The sequence below is a fragment of the Protopterus annectens genome, chromosome 2.part1 (assembly GCF_019279795.1).
Source record: "Protopterus annectens isolate FY-2018-M chromosome 2.part1, PAN1.0, whole genome shotgun sequence".
In the NCBI taxonomy this organism is placed as follows: domain Eukaryota; kingdom Metazoa; phylum Chordata; order Ceratodontiformes; family Protopteridae; genus Protopterus; species Protopterus annectens.
In genome coordinates this window covers 884496305-884514757 of record NC_056729.1, presented here as the reverse complement: position 1 = coordinate 884514757, position 18453 = coordinate 884496305, and positions in this window count along the sequence as shown.

Genomic DNA, 18453 nt, shown 5'->3' with positions numbered 1-18453 from the left:
TAATCTTTATGGGTATAAATGAACTAAGACATACCTCATATAAGTATATGAAAAGAAACTGCATGTCTCAGGCAAATATGAGTAAAGCATTGACTGGTATTCTACATTCTCCAGGGATGATGACACAATACAAACAGAAGATCTTTAATAATTTGCTTATGTCTATTTTTATTTGAAGGGGTGAAGTATTTATCTGCCTGGAAGAATATGGTTGACAGCCATGCTGCTTTGCAAGGGATGGTCTGCATCTGTCCCCTCTAGGCATTGGAAAATAGCTAAATCCTTTTCCACACCTACAGTGTTGTTTTTAGGCATTGCCAACCTGATAAATGTTCCAACACAGATAAACCTACCCAAGATAATCTGAAGGAGTTACTGTTCAATGCCAAGGCTATAAACAAGAAATCCTAGTCCCTCCAAGCACTCCTCACCCTGCAGAATATATATGTTTTGCAGTTACTGAGACATGGTTTAAATCCATGGAAAGCACCCCAGCAGTACAAGACTATAATGCCCTCCAGACATTGAAACCAGTTACTGCACAAGAAGAGACAAAAGGTAAAGGAGTCTCAGTGTACACCAAAAACAAGCACACCTCAAGCCTGATCAAACAGTATGACATGCTTGAGCTTCTCCTCATCCAACTTACAATAATCAAAGTCCCATCCCACAGCTTGGCATGCTATAGATCTCCATCTATGCCCCATGAAGCCCATATCATTTACTTAAACATACTGGAGACTCTCCCCTTTTAGCCCAATACCACATTCATGGGAACTTTAACTAGTCCAATATGAAATGGGGATCATATATAACCGTAAGCATGTGGCTCCAGCAATTCCAAGATACAAACACCCTGGACCAGATGGACCATACACACACTCCAGCATTTTTAATTGCTGGAACCTGTGTTCTGAGAGACTGCCTTCCAGACTATCTGCAAATATACAGAGCTGAGTATATATTTTTTTGGTTTTAGAGTTTGTTAATTGTTGCTTAGATCTCTGTTGAAACTGTTGTCTCCCTGTTCTGAGAGACTGATCTGCAGATATACAGAGCTGAGTATATTTTTTTGGTTTTAGAGTTTGTACTGTTAGTTGTTGCTTAGATCTCTGTTGAAACTGTTTTGTCCCACCCTCCCTATTTTTGGCTTGTAGTAAATTTGGTGGCTTTTGCAGTTGCCCGCCACACTGTAGATTTGATCTGGGACACTCCCCCAGTCCCATCTCTTTACCACATTCTACCTAATAAACTCTTTCTGCACTTGCTTTTAGTCCTTTTTAATTTAATTGCATTTTTTAAACTGTGTTTGGTCTAATATTGCTGCATACTCAAGTGTGCTAGCTTGCACTGCATGTGAATTGTTTTTACTACTGTTTTTGCTACATTTCTGTAAAAAAAAATGTAAGCCTGTTTCCTACCTTCCCTGTAACTTGTGTTCCAGATACAGATTTGCTGTATCCAGGACTGTATGTAACCTTCTGAGGCCCCCAAGATTTTCTGTGTTGGAGGGAAGCCTTCTAGCTTATCAGTGGGAGTGGTAAGCACTAAGTAACCTGTCTACCATATAAGGAGCGGTTCTGGCCCAGAAATTGTAGTTATTGGCCGTTTGGGCAATTTCTTCCATCTCAGCCAACTTTCTGATTTGAAAGCCTGCATTTGCACTTGTTTCTGTCCTGTAACTCGTCTAGTGCAGATACAGATTCTTAGTTTTAGCACTTAAATTTGCTTATTCATGCTCAGCACTTATTCAGAACTTGTAAGCACTAAATAAGCTACTAATTACTATAGCACTCAATCTTCCTCATTGCCTAGAGGAAAACAGTTTTTGTACTTACTTTTCTCACTTGCTTAGAGAAAAACAGCTCTTGTACTCACTTTCCTCACTTATCTAGAGGAAAATAGTTTTTTATTCAGGCATGTACAAGGGTCAGCCCCCAGTGTTCTCTTCTGTCTATCTGATGAATCTGGGCAACTTAAGGCAATGTAGAAACTGCCTCATGTACACAGACAACCCTCTCCTCCTACAACCCATCACTACAATCTGTGAAAGATGCACTTATCTAGCCAAACTGGAGGTAAAGCTCTTTCCAGCCAAGACTGAACTTGACAGCCATGAGGAGAAGGTAAACATTTGCACCATACCACACTCATCCAGTAGTCTCACTAAATCTACACCACCAAACTCCACACATAGTAACACAAAAACATTTGCGGAGGCTCTCAATAATAATCTGTCAGAGTAACAGAGACCTCCAAAGCAGAAATGCAAGCAACCTCCATCCCCCAACCCAACCCAAATGACACATAGCCCACAGACTCAGTGTGCCACTCAACCACAGCCAATAAGGCAAAACAACGTACCCAACACACTAGTCATAGGTGACTTTATAGTCAGGCACACTGATGTCCCACTCACCAGGCTAAACAAGGAGAAGGATACTGTCAGCTGCCTGTCGGGGGCCAGGATCCACCACATAACCCATGCACTCAGGTCACTCCACAACAAGTACAAATACGACTCTGTCATTGTCCATGTTGGTGTGAATGACATGAGACGTACCTTCCTGGACTACATGTAGAGAGGCATGGAAGAGCTCTCCGATCTTGTAGCCCAGGCAGGTATGACCCTAGCTCAGAGTAGCATTCTGCCATTGCCCCGAATGATACCGCAGTACAAGGACAAAATGATTGACTTCAACAATTGGCTAAGCTTCTGGTGTCATTCTAAGGGGATCCAGTATCTGTCTGCTTGGGATGACATGGTCGATAGACCACGATGCTTTCCACTGATGGCCTGTACCTGTCTCCCCTGGGATTCCAGATACTGGCTAAGGCTTTTGCTGCCCCTATAGTGCCTTTTTTAGGCAAGGTTCAAATAACAAATTCACCACCATAACAGGAAAAGCAAGCAAAAACTGAGGGTAATGCTACTCAATGCTAGAAGTCTAAATCTCAAAATACACTCACTCGAGGTACTCCTTAAAATGGAGAACATCGATATCTGTGCAGTGAACGAGACCTGGTTCAAGGCTCCAGAGACCACCCCTGCACTACCAGGCTAAAACTCATACCACACTTTTCGGCCATGTAACCTGGACCGAAACACCAAAGGTGGAGGTTTGTCCATATTCATAAAGGATATCCACACATCCAAGGTAGTTGCTCAGCATAATGCATCCGAGGTTATCCAAGTGCAACTAACTTTGGGCAAAACTGCATTCCAAATTGTAGCTTGCTACAGAACCCCCACCATGCACCAGGATTCCCACTCCTCTTTTCTTGATGTACTGGAAAATATTAGAGTTCAACCAAACAACCTAATAATGGGCGACTTCAACTACCCCACCATTAACTGGGAAAACTACTCGTGTACCAACGTCTTAGCTCAACAGTTTCTGGAATTCATAAACTCCAATGCCCTGGATCAATTTATCCACACCCCCACCAGGGGGATCAATATCCTAGACATAGTCATTACCAACATGAGTAACTGGTGTTCCACACCTCAAGTCAACTCCTCGTTGGTCCAATCCGACCATAAGCTAATCGCCCTTGATATCCATATCCCGCCCCCACCCTCCATTAAGGAAACCACTGTAAAAACTTTCTCCAAAGCCAACTTCATGCTTCTTAAGACAGAAGTGGTGAACTTCATGACACCCATGCAGATGGACAATACAGTTACAACTGCTGAATCCTGCACAAATGTACTCTATAAGCACTTACATGAGTGCATGGATCATGCTATCCCAAACAGAACCAAGATGGTATCCTCCAAAAAAAGGAAGCCAATCTGGTGGTCTCCTGCCATAAACAAACTGTACAACAGGAGGAAGAAATTGTTGCAAAAGAGAGTAAAATCCCATGAGTGGAGGAGCTCCCTGGTCAGCCTCAGTAAGAAGGTGAGATCCCTTATAAGAGCCTCCAAAGTTAGCTACGAAAACAAAATCACTAGTAATTCTAAGGACAACCACAAAGCATTCTATAGCTATGTCAAGAATCTCGATGGCAACACCCAGATCTGCTCTGAGTTACAGCACAATGGCATGAAAATTACAGAACCAACTGATATTGCCAACATCCTGGCAGATAGGTTCAGTGCTAACTTTACCCCCCCTCAACCCCTAAAGGGCCCATATCTATACAGGAAGAATGCAGAGTCCCTGTAATCACAACTATGCAGGTAAAAGCTGCACTCTCTAAAGCCAAAAACACAGCATCCATGGGACCGAACAACATCCCAGGCTGCATTTTACACAAACTTCAGAATGAACTGGCTCCCCACTTAAGCATCATATTCAATAATAGCCTCACATCAGGCTTTGTGCCCCCTGAATGGTGCACAGCAACAGTTATTCCACTCCACAAAGGGGGAGCCACCACTGATCCCGGGAACTATCGACCTATTAGCCTGATGAGCCTGGTCTGCAAGGCCATGGAACGTATCATCATGGAACTCATAAACAAAGACATTGGTAACCTCCAAACTCTGGATCCCACCCAGTTCGGGTTTGTGAAAGCCAGATCATGCCTCCTGCACCTGATCGACTTCTTTGAGGCAGTCACCAAAACCGTAGATAAGGGTAAGGTGGTTCACACAGCCTATCTTGACCTCGCCAATGCATTCAACACCATCCCCCATTCTGGAATTATAGCTAAACTCACTAAACTAGGTATAAATCCCTACATCACAAGATGGGTTGCCGGCTAGCTCACTGACAGAACCCAGACTGTAAAAGTTGCAGACTCCAAATCTGACCTCAATGCAGTGACAAGTGGAGTACCGCAGGGTTTCGTCCTGGGACCTCTTCTGTTTGGTATCTACTTCTCTGAAGTACAGGCTAACACAGAAGGCCTCTGGCAAATGAAGTTTGCAGATGACTGCAAACTAGGAGCCATAGTTAAGTCCCCAAATTATGTTGACAACCTACAGAAGGGCCTCGCTGAGACAGATGCCTGGTGTCAGAGCCATGGCCTCAAGCTCAATGCCAAAAAGTGCAGTGTCATCCCCTTTGGTAAAAACTCTGTACCCATAAACTACCACATAAGCAGCAATCTACTTAACACCAAATGTGTGATAAGAGACCTTTGGACCCATGTGGAGAGTAGTCTCTCCTTTGATAGTCACATCACCACAGTAGTCAGGAAGTCCTTCTACATGGCACACCTCATCATAAAATGGTTCTCATCCAGGCAAAAAGAGGTCATTGTTCCCCTCTATTCGACATTCATTAGACCCATTATAGAGTACAATGCCCCTTTTGGAATGTACCTCACAAGACACCTGCAGCAGCTGGAAAGGCCACAGAAGTACCTCACAAAGAGGATTACTGGCCTCCAACAAATGCCCTACATTGACCACCTCAAAAAACTCCAGCTTTACTCCATAGCATATTGCCTACTCCAAGGTGATCTCTGCCTAACATATAAAGCCATGACAAACCCAGAGCTGTTGGACTTGCTACACCTAAAGAAATCCCAATTCCTCTGAGCTACACACTGTAGGGACCTAAACCTTGTCACCACAATAAACAGGACATGCTGGAGGGATAGATTCCTGTCGCAAAGATTTTCCATACTCTGGAACAGGCTACTCATCTATGTCAAGCAAAGTTCTTCATTGGCACTCTTCAAGAAATATCTTGATGAGTGGATGGGAAATAGGAAATACACCCCGGGGATCACTTCTGTGTCTCTGCTCGACAGCGGCACAGAAAAATAACTTTCTTGGCTGGCGTAAGCCAGGGAACCTTGTTGGCTAGGCTTACATAGGCCCTTGGGCTGATAGCCTAGTACCTTCCTATGAACCTATGAACCTAACATCTTTGATTTGTCCACATAAACATGGGAGAATGTAGTTCCCTTCCTGACAGAGTAACACCTTCACCAGTCAGGAGAGACCATAGAGCTGTCTCCTTTGAAATAATAATTAAATCCAGTACACCAGCTATCCCTGGAACTTTTAAGAATTATTCTAAGGCTAACAGCTTACTATTAAATGGCACTCTAACAAAATTTCAAGCTCCCCAATATCCTGAGAACACTGATGCCTATGCAGAACTGTTTCCAGAAACTCTGAACAGTCATATAAATAGCTGCACAAAAGCAGATGTACCTACCTGAAACAACCTCAATATAAAAGCCACCTTGGTAGAATCCCAAAATTAGTAGGTTGTATAACAAAAGAAAAAAGGAAAACCATGGCCAAAATTAGGAAGTGCTATGTCCAGCAAGGTAATAACTCACTCATAAATCTAAACAAGCAAATCAGGTGACTAATCAAGTCTACTAATGTGAAATGTGAGATACAAATAACCTCCTAGGCAAAGGATGACCACAAGGCTTTCTTCAGCTATGTCTACCACATCAAAGACAACACATAGCAGTGTGCTGAACTAATTGTGAGGGGATGCACTTATACTGAGCTGGAGAACATAGCAAAACTACTGGCTGACAAATTTACCTCCAGTTTTACTCCTCTCTCCATCCAGTCACCATAACTCTCACAATTATCACTAAGGAACATGTCCTCAATGGACTCTCTAAGGCTAAGAACACTGCACCACTGGTCCCCAATAATATTTCCATGATGTCTTTCTTAATTGCATGAAACATGACTTATCAGTTGCACTAGTATTCATGGGTAGACTGCAGACAGGCTCATGCCAGGGTAGACGGATGCATCTATGGACCAGGACAACTACAGACCCATAAGTCTGGCTAGTCTCATATGCAAAGCCATGAAAATAATCATTATGAAAATAAAAAACAGATATTTAAATAATCATTAAGAAAATAATAACCAGACACTGAAATTCCTCATCCACAATAACCTCCTGTCATCTACCCAACATGGATTTTGACCAAACCACAGTATCTCTCCTGCCCTTCTATCCTTTACTCACACTTTCGCTGAAGCTAGAGTTAACAGCAAATTAGTCTGATCTCTGTTCTTAGACCTTTGAAAGCATTTGGCATGGTATCACACTCTAAACTGCTTAACAAACTGTCTGACTTAAACCTTTCCTCCTCTATTCTCTGTTCATTCTTCAGCTATCTCTCAGACAGACTGCAATCTGTCAAATGGCATTCTTCTTATTCTACATTTCTACCAATTCACACTGGTGTACCACAGGACTCTATCCTGGGACATCTTCTTTTTAATATCTTTACCAATGACCTCCATTCTTCCACTAACCACGCAACCCTCATACAGTACGCAGCCATCTCTACTCTGATCACATCTTCAAGCTCAATCTCACAACTTCAGATACTACTCAACAATCTTTCCTCTCAGTTAAAAGCTGGCTTAATGAAAATCAACTCATTCTTAATCCTAAAAAAAAAAACTCCTCTTTCTCCCCAAGGCTAGTGATCAGCTTAAGTGCTCTTTCTCCATTACTTCCCCAAACAAACCCATCATCAATGTTGAAACTCAAACAAAATTACTAAGGGTGACGATCACCAACTAAAATTGGATGTACATATCAAGCAATCAGTTAAGAAAAACAATCAAAAGCTTGGCCTTTTATATCATAATAAAAAATTTCTATCTTCTGAATCCAGACTATCTGTGGCAAAAACCTACCTACTTCCTAGCCTCCTCTTTGGAGCTGCAATCCGGCCTGCTCTCCAAACTTATAATAAAATTGCAAAATTTGCAGCTAACTTACCTAATTCCACCAAACATTCTCTTGCCCTTAATAAACTACTCTGGACTGAACTCTCCCATCAACTCAAATTATCTCAACTCCATATAACCCACTTCCTTCTGAATAACACTAGTGCTTGTCACTCTCTCTCCAGCCTGATCACTTACTATACCCCTTCCTGCCCCTTACATAGCAATGACAAATTACTTCTACAGACCTATAGCCCCAAAATGAGCACTGGTAATCTTCTGTATAAATGCTCCATAACAAAACTCGGGAACAACTTCCCTACCAACTTACGTTCCATTACTCATACTAACCTCTTCAAAAAAGAACTAAAGAGCTTTCTCCTGAACACTTGGCTATGCCCTTGCCATGACCCAACCTAATCCTTCTTCTATCACCTATTATTTCCTTTATCTCTTTCTTTGGACAGCTTGTCTGCTGGCTCTACTTAGTTTAGCTAATGAACTATATATTGTATGTAATTTATTATGGTTTTTCGTCATTATATTCACTTGTCATTAGTAAGCTTCCTTTCTTATTTTACATAATGCATAATATCTTATTATATGACAAAAAATGACTTTGAGGTGTTGTTTTTTTATTATAATATTACTGGTTTGTTGAACCAGTTGTTGCGAAAGTGCACGTTCACTTAATTGGACTTGTACTTTTTCTTTTCAAAAATAAGAAAAAGTAGACACATATATATATATATATATATATATATATATATATATATATATATATATATATATATAGATATATATATACACATATATATATATGTATATATATATATATATACATATATATATATATATATATATATATATATATATATATATATATATATATATATACATATATATATATATATATATATATATATATATACATATATATATATATATATATATATATATATATATATGGGTCCCCTTCACATGGTCAACATTTCAGAATGTCAAAGACCATATGGCCGAGACCATATGATCGACATTTGAAATGTCGACCATGAGGAACCGGCATCTCCGTACAGTGCGGAATGGAAAGATTTCCATCTTTCACATTGTAGTGTGATCTCAGAGTTGGTATATTTATGTTTCAGGTGGTGTGGGAGGTGGAGCCCCCCATGGGGGGTGCAGGGGGGCCCTCCTGCTAGCAGCATGAAGGTAATTTTTTTTTGTGTTTTTTTTTATTCCATGGTCAACATTTCAAATGTCAATCATATGGTCTCGGCTATATGGTCTTTTACATTCTGAAATGTCGACCACATAAATTAGATCAATATATCTATATATATATATATATATATATATATATATATATATATATATAGTAAAATTGTCTTTGTTACTTTGAAGTATCTAATGCACTGCAAAAAAGTAATTGTCTTTCTTGGAGTTTTTCTCCTCAGGTCTCCACTGAAAGTGGGCCTGTGCTCAGTTGGACTAACCCGGTTAATAAATGTGAAATAAATAAATAAATAAAAACAATGACATAGGAAACCTCCAGACATTGGCTCCAACCCAGTTTGGTTCTGTGAAAGGCAGGTCATTCAAACTCAACATGGTGAACTTCTTTAAGAAGGTCATTAAAGCCATGGACAAGGGAAAATTGTGCACTCTGTCTACCTCAAATGGGCCAAAGCATTTGACACAATAACTCACTCAGGCATTGTAGATAAGCTCAATAAATTAGGCATAAACCCACATGGCACCCAATGGCTAGCAAGCTGGTTTACAGACAGGACCTAAGAAGTTAGGTTAGGGTGACTACATCCATGAAGAGGCCAGTCACTAACATAGGGTCAAATCTATGGCCTCTCCTTTTTGGAATCTATGTCTCTGAAATCAGGGCCAACATCAACAAACTCTGGCTGACCAAGTCTGCAGATGACCTGCAAACCAGGTGCAGCCATTGAATTCCTTGAAGACACAAATATCATTCAAGAAAGCCTGACCCAGACAAATAACTGATGCCAGAGCCATGGCCTAAAATTTAACATAAAGAAATGCATAATAGTATGTTTTCTCAAGACGGCATACCTGGAAATTATCACATTGATAATACACACATGATTTTAGACCCCGTCATCAAGGATTTGGGAATGCACTGTAAATAGTGATCTGACCTTTGACTCTCACTCATCTATGATGGTGAGAAAATCATGCTGTGTTACACAAATTGCAAGCAAGGTATGGCATCTAGGTACAAGGATGTCATTGTTCCACTGTACTTGGTCCTCATCAAAAGAAACAATGAATGTAATCAAAATGATCAAGGAGAACAGATTTTAGTAGTAGTAGACATAGAAGAATAATTGGATGAGAAAAAATAATAAAAATGACATAGAAGTACTTTCCAAAATAAGTGATAAAAAACATAAACTGTGAGGTAGTAAAATGGAAAAAAAGAATTATATTGATTAAAGGGCAAAAGACAGAAAAAGACATTTTAAAGGGATAAATACAAGAGAAAAAAGAAATAAAATGGATGAAAAATATATACAGCTAAGATTGGGGTTTGGTGTAATGGTTAGGGTGTTTGACTCACAGACAAAAGTGAGGGGTTTGGTTCTCACTTTTGAGCGGGAGACTGGTTGTGCTTGGAATGGTCTATCTGGAAAGCTAGCACAGTATTTAGCTATACATTTATGAAACCCTGAATCTAAAGAAAATGGAAAATGAAAAATTTAGAGTCTTTCTGTAAATGTGAATAGTGTTCAGAATATAGTAAGAAGAATAGGAATGTTAGAGTGGTGTAATAATGTGATTTAGATGTAATTATACTAGAAGACACAAGATGTTTAACAAATAAATAAAGATTACAAACAGAGAAACAATGGGGAGGAAAGATAGTCTGGAATTTGGGAAATGAAATATGTTCTGGGATAGCTGTATTCTGTAGAAATACAACAAAGATATTAGATGTTACTTTAGCAAAAAATGTGAAGATTAGCCATTGTAGATTTAAAATAGAAATAACAAGCCTATAATATTGTAAGATTGTGTGCGTATACTAACAGTAAAGAAAGGGAAAACTTATTTCATCAGATTGTACACTATGGACTGATAAATATAAGTATTATAACAACAGGATACATTAATTGTGATTTAAGAGGCAAGTATAAAAAGAAAGTAAATGATATAAGAAAAATTTTAGAAGTTATAAGATGTGGTAAGTTAAAACTTTGGACAAAAATTTGTGGTCTTACAAAATGGGTATGGGTAGAACTGACATAGATTTTATATATATATATATATATATATATATATATATATATATATATATATATATATATATATATATATATAGTATTTTATAGTATCAAACGGTTTAGTTATAGGAGAATATGGATCGAGATAAAAGAAAACAAGGAATATATAAAAATAGACAAAGGAATAAAACTGATAAATGAGAAATAATGGAATGAGGAAGGAAACAGATTTTTTTATTTTTTTTATTTTATTTATTTATTTAACATTTGTTGACCGGGAATGTCCGACTAGGTTCCACAGAGCCTGTTTTCAGCGGAGGCCCGGGGAGAAACGCTCCAGATTGGTAATACATTTATGGAAAGATCATATTACTATAAGAAAATTTTATAAAAACTGGTCTGAGTGGTGGATGCTATTTAAGAAAAAATATAAAAACATTTGCACAGTGGCAATATGATGTGAGAAAAGCAGAGAAAGAAAACTATTAAATAGCATAATGATGCATTGGAATATTTAGAACATAATAATATAAAGTACTTTGACAAAGAAAATTTATCATATGAAAGAAATAAAAAAAAAATACAAGAATTGTTATATAAGCAATGTAAGCAAAGATATTTTTTCTAAGCAAAAAGACTTATCTAGTTACTTAAGCAGATTAGTAAAGGAAGATGGTAGTGTAATGAGAGAAATAAAAAAATGTAAAAGGAAAAATAGAAAGAGCTCAAGAATGATTATGAATAGTGTAGTACAATATTTACAATAAATGTTTAAGGAAAAAAGAAGGTAGTGAAAACATGGAATATTAAAAAATGAACAGAAAAAGAGAATAAAGAGTTGGAAAAGGAGATTTCTTTAAATAAGCTAGATAAATATTAGGACAGGTAAATATAAATTTGGTTGCAGGCCCAAATGGAGCAGGGTAAGAAATGTATAAAAAATAAGGGATTGGGAACATTTTTTTAAAAGATTTTGAATGAAAGATTAATTGAAGATTTTATGTATAATGAATTATGTAGTAGAATACTTAAAATCATATGGGAGAAGGAAGATAGAAGATAATTAAATCTGGAGCCCAATAGTACTGAATAATAATGATTACAATATCTTTGTGAAAATAATACAAAAGAGATTTGAGACTAAAATGGGAAATATTATGGAATATAGCATATATAGGGAAAGGTTGTCAATAATTACTTATGATAGTTAGAGAAACTGTGGATGATATTATGAACAGAAAAGAAGAAGCAAAAATCATGATAACAGCCCTTAATAAGGCATTTGACAAAACTGGACATGAAATCTTATGGGTAATACTTAAAAAATATAAGTGAGAAAGCTAGGAAATTATGTATGTCAGCTAAACTAATAGTAACATAAAATACTTGTAAATTACTGGTTAAGCCAAGAGGTACATATGATGGGTAGTGTAAGACAGGGTTGTCCAATGAGTTGCATACTCTTTGCACTAGTTATGAATGTGATAGTATATGAAATAAATTCCAAATGAATGAGTCAGGGTATATAACACCTGAAGGGTTAAGAATTCCAGCTATGTTAACATATGCAGATGACATTATAATAATAATTGAAGAAAACAAAATTTGGATAAAAGAAGTAATTTGCACAAATGAGTAATTAGAGATGATAGGAATGGCTTTAAATAAAGAGAAAATCAAAGGTTCACATGCTGTAGTAAATATGGGATATATATTTTACATTGAATGAAATTTCTGTGTTAGGTATAAAATTTGAGAATAAAGATGTAAGTAGAATTCAAAGGGAAAAACACAATTGAAGAAATAAAGCAAACATGTCTTTTCTGGAGAACATATAAATTATCATCCAGAAAAAAAGGCTTATTTGATTAGCAAGAGTATGTATGTTGCAAACAGTATTTGAAAAATAATTATTGCAGCTATTGTATTTGAAAAAGGATCATTGCTGATATTTTTTTTTCATTTATATGGGGCTTTAGATTAATCCCAGCAAAAAGATGAGTTTTGTATGTAAATAAAGAAGAAGGACATTTAGGGTTAATTAATCCAGTGGTATATGCTGCTTTATTACATTTGTACAAAGTGTTAAAGTAGATGAATGAAAAAAATGAGAGAGTAATAGTAAAACTGTATAAATATAAGTTTGATAAAATTTGGGGTATGGTAAAAAAGAGTAAATAGAAAAAGAGTGTATAAGATTCAAAGATGGCTGCCATGCTGTAAACACTGCTAAACTGCAGCTCTTCAATTAACCCGAGGAAAATCTCTGATCTGAGTGGATATCAGGAGGTTTAAACATCAAATTAATGATAAAAAGTTGCATTTATACTGACCTAATCTAAAATCAGTTAAAAAAGTGAGAAAAAAAAGTATTTATCCATCTGGATTACAAGTGATTACTTTGCTCTGAAGAGAGAAACAAACAAAGGACCATGTGCTTTCTTTATTCTGCCTTTCTGCTTGGGGAAAGAAAAATCTTGCAACAAGGAAGAACCATGGAAACAACTACTACTAAGACAAAGTTGTCAGAACTACAGTCGCCAGTAAAGGATGGAACTGCGAAAAAACAAAGGATTACTAGACAGCAGAAACAACAGAAACCAGAAACTAGATCCAGGACTGATCAGCCACTAAACATGGAGGATATCAAGCACGCTTTACTACCTATACAGGAAGCTCTAAAGGACTTGACCTCACAAATACAAACATTTGGAGTTTTATGCAATCAATTGCTTCAGAGAATGGACAAAACTGAGACCAGAATTTCTGAAATAGAGGACAAAATTGACATGCTGGAGAAAAAATCAAAGGTATGTGATGTGGATGTACAAGCCATGCAAAATAAACTTATTGATTTAGAAGCAAGGTCTAGAAGAAATAATATTATTATAAGAGGAATCCCTGAAAACATCCAGTATGCAGAGCTAATACCAGCCATAACACAAATATTTGAAATACTGTTAAATGATGCTGATGGGGTGAAACAGATTGTAATAGAAAGGGCACACAGAGCTGAGAGAGGTACAAGCTTCTACTATGCCTAGACCTGTATATGTTAAGATATTGAACTTTCAAGATGTTAGCAAAATACTGTTTACTGCAAAAAAATGGTGGCTATGTTATGTGGAAAAATGTTAAAATATTTCTGGCTCAAGATTTACCATTACAAGTAAGGCAGGCTAGACAGTCTTTATCTGCTTACTGTAAATTTCTGATTGATAAACAAATTAAATTCCAGATGAAATACCCCAATATGCTTACATTTATGGTGGATGGCGCTAAATATTCTGTTTCCAATAAAAATCAGGCAAAAGAAGTGTTTCTGAAAGTTTTTAAAGTTCTACCTGCATCAGAGGGCTGAAAAGAACTTCAATTGAGACTGGCATGTTCCTGTAGTCAGATCCAGCATGTATTTTACCTCAAGGCTTTTCTAATCCTTTGTTTCTTCACTAAACTGTTCAGGCCTCTGAAAAATCAATAAAACTGTTTGTTTATGCTAATCTGAGGGTCTGCTGTCTGGTTTCCAGACTTTTATGGCCTCCAAGGTCTATTTCCATTGTGTGGTAAACAGGAAATGCCTGGATTTCAACTGAGAGTGTAGATTTGGATGTAATACTTCTTGTGGTCCTGCTGTGAAAGAGGTCCCTTGTCGTGAGTATTTCTGATGGTTTCCTGGCTTGAAAAGACAAAGAGAACTGAAAATAATATGATAATGTTCTTTTTATAACTAAATAACATTACAGTATGTACTTAAAGCACATAATAACATGTACTTTTACTGTTTTTTTCTTCTTTTATAGGTGTGAACCAAAATTGTTTTTTTTACTATATGCAGTGAGTGGCAGGCACTGTGTAGGGTACAGATCTAAAATGTAGGATGTATTTTTTTTTTTTTTTTTTTTTTTCTCTCTCCTCTCTTCTGTAAAAAGTTTATGTACATAATGATTGCAACAAAACAGATACTTAAGGTAGGATAAAATAAGTACCCAATCTACTAAAACTTTCCTTTACACAGTAATAACCTTAGAAATGAGATTTGTTTAACTAATAGTTAAACCAAAGCTGTAGTTAAGTAGCGGTGTTTGGTAGGGAATGTGTAGTTTAGACTTTGATGTAGATATGCTAGAATATATAGGTTGTATGTTTAGGAAATGTTTTAAATGTTATTACCTGAAGTTTTTCAATGTGTTGGTGTGTTTAACCTTGTTTATATTTTCTCTTATACAAGACCTATATAAATCCTGGTCCAGGGGTAAAGTGGGTAAGCACTGGTTAGGGACGGGATGTAGGAAATGCTTCCAGATTAGATATAGTGTACAGTCAATACATGTCAATTTCATAATTCCGCTCGTATATTGTTATTTGATACCAAGACCTGTGAATGTGGGAGTTGAACTCATGGAATGTTAAAGGGCTCCAGAACTTGAAGAAGAGAAAGCTGTTGCTACACATATTATTACAGGACAAAGCACTGTTTGTATTTCTACAGGAAACACATTTGATGAATGAACAATGGAATGATATTAGAAAAAAGAACTGGATTAGAGAGCTAGTGACATCAGAAGGTAAGACAAACAGTGCGGGAGTGGCTATAATTATCAAAACCCAATACAAAGATAGGATTTTAGACTCCAAAGTGGATCCAAATGGGCGATGGTGTTATGTGATTTTATCGGATAATGCATTTGATAAACCTATCCTACTTTTGAATATATATGCCCCATGCAATGATCAACACAGTTTCATAGCATCATTATATCCAATATTAACACAATATGATGGTTATTATTTTGTTGTGGGGGGGGGACTGGAATACCTATCAAAATCCAAAGATGGATAGGTCTTGTCCACAGAGAGCATTTAATAAGCAGGCCGGGATAGCATTAAATGATTTTAAGGAAGATTTTCAATTATATGACCCCTTTTCTTATTCACAAGATATTAATAATGCAAATAAATATACCTTCTATTCACCATGCCACAAAATGTGGGCTAGAATAGATTACTTTTTGATATCTAAAGCACTAACGAATTTAGAACCAGTGGTGGTTATACATACTTGTCATCTATCAGATCACTCAAAAATTTCGTTAAAATTTTCTAAAGATTTAAAAGACACAAGAAGGCATAGGGGTTATAATTGGTCACTCAACCCAAATCTTTTAAGTAAAAAGAGATAGCAGATGGAATTATAAAATATTTGAAAGAATTTACAGATAGCTTGAAGCTCCAAAAACATACCCCTGACATTGACTGGGCAACAGCTAAAGCTCAAATTAGAGGATTTCTTATACAAAAAGCCTCATATTATAAGAAAATTCATAATAGTGATATTCAAAAACTAGAAATAAGAATAAAACAACTTGATAATGAGCTGATTCAGAATTTTAACGCTCAAACTGAGGAGGAAATGTTGAAGTTTCAAAGGGATCTCTTTTTGCTTCATAATAATAAATTAACACTTCAAGAACATAGGTGTTTAGTGAAATATGCTAATAATGTTCAAATACCATCAAAAGCACTGGCAAGGATTATAAATCAATCAAAACAACTGGATATATTTGAAATTCAGTATAACGACACAATATATTCTAAAACTGAGGATATTGTTGATGTTTTGGGAAAATCTATACTAAGGTGTATGAGGGGCAAACTGATAGGTCTCTACATAACCAGAATAAAAGTTTTCTGCAAAAATTAACTTTCCAGAATTAGAAGAGAGCCTGCAAAGTGACCTGATTAAACCTATTTTTAAAGAAGAAATAGTATATACAATTCAACATATGAAAGTACATAAGTCGCCAGGGCCTGATGGTATTACAGCTGAATTTTACAAAGAGTTTGCTGATAGTTTGGGAAAAGAATTGTCTCATGTATTTAATTATATAACTAAAAATAAAATTAGTGTCCCCACCTCAATGCGTCAAAACAATTTTCATACATAAAACCAATTTGGATCCCCTTAACCCAGATAATTACAGACCAATAGCACTAATGAATGTGGATATGAAAATTTTAACATCAATTATAGCATCAAGACTAAAGAAGGTTTTGATATATCTAATTTCTAAGGAACAAGCTGGATTTATGGCAACTAGACAAACCAGCGATAACACACTTACACTGCATAATATGATGACGTATGCTAAAAAAAACAACTTTAATATCTATGCTCTTATAATAGATGCCCAGAAAGCATTTGATAGAGTAGACATAAATTTTTTTGTTTGATGTGTTACCCTATTTTAACTTGCCCCAAGAATTCATTCAGATGCTACAAATATTATATAGTAATCCATACACTACGCTATACATCAATAGGACTTATTCTAACAGAATACAGATTAAAAATGGTACTCGTCAGGGTTGTCCCATGTCCCCCTTATTGTTTAACCTATATCTAGAACCCCTATTTTTATATATTAAGCAAAATTTGTATCATAATGCACCAATAATTTATAGGAATAAAATATTAATGTCAGCATTCGCCGATGATCTTATTATTTATTGTACAACCCCAATTTCAGACAGTGAAAAGATATTAAAGCTCATAAACAAATTTTCAGTAGTTTCTAATTATAAAATTAACTTACAGAAAATGAATATCTTCCCATTAAGAACCCCAAAGCCTTTTTCACTAATGGCCCTGATGGGGAAGTTAACATGTAAAGAAAATATTAAATATTTGGGTATCAACTTCTCTACGGATAATAAGGACTTTTATAACAATAATGTTAAACGAGTATGGGAACACATAATAGCTGATTGTGACAGATGGAAGAATTTAAAACTACCGGTATTAGCAAAAGTATCAATAGTGAAAATGAATATACTACCACGAATGTTATACATATTTAGGTCTGCCCAATTATCAATTTCAAAACAGTTTTAAACAAATGCATAAAGATCTAGCTAAATTTATCTGGAACCCAAAAGAACTAGAATATCTTATGAGAAATTAATGACCCCTAAAACAAGAGCGCGACTTGAGCTACCAAACTTTGAAGCATATTATTTGATTGTAAACGCTAATAAAATTTTAAGAATTGCTAATTATGATGTAACGAATACAACATGGATACCAACTTGGGTGGTCTTGAATCATAAGCATATTTTGGATAGGAAAATAAATCCTAAAGCATTGCCCTTTATGGACAAAATTAGTCTGATAAAATATGGGGTCATGGACCACATAATAACCTGTGTCTCATCTTTGCAAACTTTATTTCAGTCCGTAGATTTATTGCAATATATGATGGTTCTTCAACCTTTCCACAGGAATCCTAATTTTAAACTAAATAATCAGCTGATCGATCTCAGCAAATTTCCATTAATACTTAATCTGACTCTATTTGATGTTTTTAATAAACTTGACTTATCGGCTTTACAAATTAGACAGGAAATGAATCTACCTAGAAGTTACATTGTTATAATGAGACAAGTTAAAGAACTTGCCTTGAGCTACTTTAGGAACTTTAAACCTGCAGCCGGATTTGTGGATAAGTGCTCTGAATTGTGGCAAGCTATCCAACAAGACACTAAATTTATAGCAACTGCATATAAATTAATTAA